This window comes from Arachis duranensis, chromosome 2 (genome assembly GCF_000817695.3).
Source record: "Arachis duranensis cultivar V14167 chromosome 2, aradu.V14167.gnm2.J7QH, whole genome shotgun sequence".
Lineage (NCBI taxonomy): Eukaryota > Viridiplantae > Streptophyta > Magnoliopsida > Fabales > Fabaceae > Arachis > Arachis duranensis.
Window position 1 is genome coordinate 82,838,854 of NC_029773.3, and position 4,795 is coordinate 82,843,648.

The window sequence follows — 4,795 nt, forward strand, 5'->3', positions numbered from 1 at the left end:
AATTGAATAGAAGAACAATAGTAATTGCATTAATACTCGAGGTACAGTAGAGCTCCACACCTTAATCTATGGTGTGTAGAAACTCCACCGTTGAAAATAGATAAAAACAAGGTCTAGGCATGGCCGAGAAGCCAGCCTCCAATAATCTAAGAACTAGACGTCCAAAGATGATCTAAGGATCTAAAGTGATCAAAAGATGATAATACAATAGCAAAATGTCCTATTTATAGAGAACTAGTAGCTTTGGGTTTACAAAAATGAGTAAATGACATAAAAATCCACTTTCGGACCCACTTGGTGTGTGCTTGGGCTGAGCATTGAAGCATTTTCGTGTAGAGACTTTTCTTGGAGTTAAACGCCAGCTTTTGTGCCAGTTCCGGCGTTTTACGCCAAAATTCTTGAGCTGACTTGGAACGTCTGTTTGGGCCATCAAATCTCGAGAAAAGTATAAACTATTATACATTGCTGGAAAGTCTAGGATGTCTACTTTCCAACGCAGTTGAGAGCACGCCAATTGGGCTTCTGTAGCTCCAGAAAATCCACTTCGAGTGCAGGGATGTCAGAATCCAACAGCATCTGCAGTCCTTTTCAGCCTCTGAATCAGATTTTTGCTCAAGTCCCTCAATTTCAGCCAGAAAATCCCTGAAATCATAGAAAAACACACAAACTCATAGTAAAGTCCAGAAAAGTGAATTTTAACTAAAAACTACTAAAAATATACTAAAAACTAACTAGATTATACTAAAAACATACTAAAAACAATGCCAAAAAGCGTNATAATAAAAACTAACTAAAACATACTAAAAACATACTAAAAACAATGCCAAAAAGCGTATAAATTATCCGCTCATCAGCAATCATGGATTCTGATTTGTGAAATCTTTCTAGCATGTTGTCATGTGTTTTTAGTAAATTCTCAACTTTATTGAGTGTGAATGATTCTGTTTTTGCAGAGACTGTGGATATGAATATTTGATAATCTTCATTGAGGCTCTCAATGATAACATCAATTTGTTCTTCAGTAGTGAGAAGATTTTCCAATGCTATTAAGGAATAAAAGAGGTGTTTGAGCTTATTCATGTAATCGGTAACAGTTAACCCAACTTTCTTGATAGTTTTAATTTTAGATTTGAGTTGCTTAACTTTGTATCTTGCTGTCTTGACGAAGTAATCTTCAAGCTTTTTTCATATTTCATAACAAAAAGTGTTGCCAATCATCTTGTTATTGAAATCTTGATCTATAGAGGCTAAAAGGAAAGAAATTAAGTTGTAATGTTCTTGTCTCCATTGCTTTTAAGTCTTTGATCCAGTACTAGTGAGAGCATAAGCATTAGATTCAAATTGAGGAGGAATTGAATCACGCCTGAGATTATCTTGGCCTCTGATTGCTGCAAGTGTCTGTGCTTGTCACGTTTTGAAGTTGTTCTCTCCCAATTTGTAGGCTATAGATTCTAAAAATTTTTTGGAATGAAAATTGCTGGAACAATGATAGCATTATTGTTTAGAAGGTTTGAGTTAGCAGAGTCAGCAGTGATGGATGAAGCTATGGATCAAGGTACCATAGTTTTTGATATCATGAATGAATTCTAGTTTGAGCAGAGAATTAGAGAACTAGAAAAAAAAAGACTGAAAAGAGAATTTGAAATTATAAAATTATTCATGTGAAGTACAGTTAGACTAAGTCTTATATAACTCTAAAAATGAGAAAATAGAGAATTCATCATTTACATCAATCCAATCGAATATATCTCAACCCATTTTACTAACAATAACAAATTCTAACAAATTTTTCTTTCTCAAATTGACGAACTCGTATTATTTTCAAAGAAAACAAGGTATTTGGGGAATCTTAACTTTTAACAGATTTCTTCAAACCTATATTTTATTGTTATTGAAATTGTGGAGTTTTGTTAATATTTGAATTAAAGTTACTTTCTTCCTTATTAAAATATTACAATATTATTCAAGCCATTATTTTTTTTATTTCGTTTTTTTAGGTATTAGAAGCCAATAAATTTTCAGGAGGTTGAGTTTTGGACGAGAATTTTCAAGAGGTTATGTTATTATTATACATTATTGTTAAAAAAGTTTTGGTGATATGTTATGTTAGGTTTGGACATTTTCTTGGGTCTGTAAAGTTTGGGCTTTAGTCAGTTATTGGAATATTCTGAGACAGTTTTACTTTTGAGACCCAAATGTCCAAAAGATTAAAAATATTTGAAAATAAACTATCATTTTATGTACCAAAATAAAAAATATCATATTGAACTATAAAATACGATTAAAATTTTTAAACAAAAAATTGATAGAGAAAAAATTGACATTTTAAATGTATTATGACCTATCTATAATATAAAACTTTTATGAAGCTGCAATGTTTAAATAATGTGTACGCAATTTGTTTTGTTCATTCATTTTGGCATTTTATTCATACTTAAGAATAAAGTATATTTTTTATTTTTTAAATTTAATAAAAATTTAAAATTAAACATAAATTTTATTTTATTTTAATTTTAGCTCACAAGATTTTAATTTGCATCAAATATGTTTCGATAACTAAATTTTTAAAAAAGTTAAGACTAATCCAACAATAATACATGAAAATTATACTTGATTTACTTATATTAAAAGTTATTTTTATGAAATTATTATTGAATTGGTCATATTTTTTTGAAAAATTAGCTGTTAAAAATATATTTAATACAAATAAAAATTTTTTGAAACAAAATTAAAATAAAATAAATAATTTTAAAAATATTTTTAAAATTTTTACCAAATCAATATAAAGAGGTAAAATAATCTTTACTTAATAATAATTGACAATGATTATGATGATACTCTAGTAGAAATTAATTTTGTGGGTTAATAATCAAATTTGTTCCTAAAAGATAAAGTATTCTTCAAATTTGTCCCTAAAAGATTTTTTTTAATCAAATTAGTCCTTCAAAGATTACGAATTAATTATATTTGTCCTTCAGTTACTCCACTCATAATTTTCGTCAATGATTAATGATGTAAAATGTTAACTGATAGCATACATGACACATAACATGTTCAATTAAACGTTGACTAAATATATTTAAAAAAATCTATCAATTTAGTCACTAGGTCATATTAGGAATAGAATTTTTGTAATTAGAAAAAATGACTAAATTAATAATTTTCATAAATATATCCAATTAGACATATCAAATATTATATATGTTATCAATTAACGTTTTATAACATCAATCTTTGAAAAAATTTGTTAGTGGAGTGATTAGAGGATAGATATGATTAATTCGCAATCTTTGAAGGACCAATTTGATTAAAAAAAATTTTTTAGAGATGAATTTGAATAATGTCTTATTTTTCCGAGACTAATTTAACTATTAACTCGTAAAAACTATTCCTAGAGTGATTGAAGATTATGATAGGATGAGGTAAATAGGTAATAGATGTAATACAATATACATTTTGTCTTTATCAATTATTTAATAATACAAATATTTTTCATATACAAGTCATTTACACATATAAGTCTATAAAAGTCTTTTTAACTTAATTTACCTCACACGTCACTCTTTAACCAACTTTTCAATCAACGTACGAATATATAACTGTCTTTTTTGAAAGGATTTTGTTTCCTTTTTCGAATCTCCTTAACGTTTTCGATCTACGTTCTCTTCCATCTATGCATTTTTCTTCATTCGTTCTCTGCATTTTCTTTCTTCGTTTTTTACAATTTTCTTCGTTCTCTACGTTTTTGAAATCAAACTCTGAAATCAGTTTTGAATAGTTATCTTGTTGTTGAAGATAATGAATGATTTATATTCAGATTGTCAATTGAACAAGAGAAATGGATTATTGTTTTGAATCCAATAAGGTGGTTGAGATGTGGTTCGATTCTAGTTAATATTTGTGTTAGTAGTTTATGATTCGGTAGGTGAATAATATTGTTTTTGTTTGTGAAAATTGATGTTCAACGTTGATGGTTTGAATTAAATGTAGTGTAGGAGTTCTGCATCAAAGAAAATATTTTTGTGTATTTGCAGCAAATTTCGGTGTAAATCTAAGACATTTATGTATATTGTTTAAGAATTTTCGGTGGATTTATACTGATAAGTTCTGAATAATTTAAAACTCTTTCTCTTCCTCCTTCCTCATCTTCTGCTGCTTCTTTTTCTTCTTTTTTTCATCATCATCATCACCATCTTCTTCTTCTTCTTTTTCTTGTTCATCTTTTCCTTCTTATTTTACCTTTTCAAATTGTTTCTTGTTTTACTCTCTTAACAAGAATGAAAAAAAAAAAACAAACAAAGAAGAAGAAAAAATATATAATGCTGCAAAATTACTTAGAAGATGATGAACTTGCATTTATTCAACTAAAAAAAAAGAAAGAAATAAGAAAAAAAGAAGAAAAAATGCAGCATTAAAGAAAATATTTTTGTGTCGTTGCAGTAAATTTCGGTATAAAACTAAGACATTTATGTTTATTATTCAAGAATTTTTGGTGAATTTGTACTGATAAATTCTGCATAATTCAAAACTCTTCATTTTCCTCCTCCTCATCTTCTGCTGTTTCTTGTTCTTTTTTTCATCATCATCACCATCTTCTTTTTTTTTTCTTATTCATATTTCCTTTCTTATTTTACCTTCTCAAGTTTCTTGTTTTGCTTTCTTAACAAGAATAAAAAAAATAAAAAAATACATAATACTACAAACTTACTTGGAAGAAGATGAATTTATATTCATTCAACTATAAGAAAGAAAGAGATAAAGAAAAAAAGAAAAAAATATAATATTAGAAAAAATA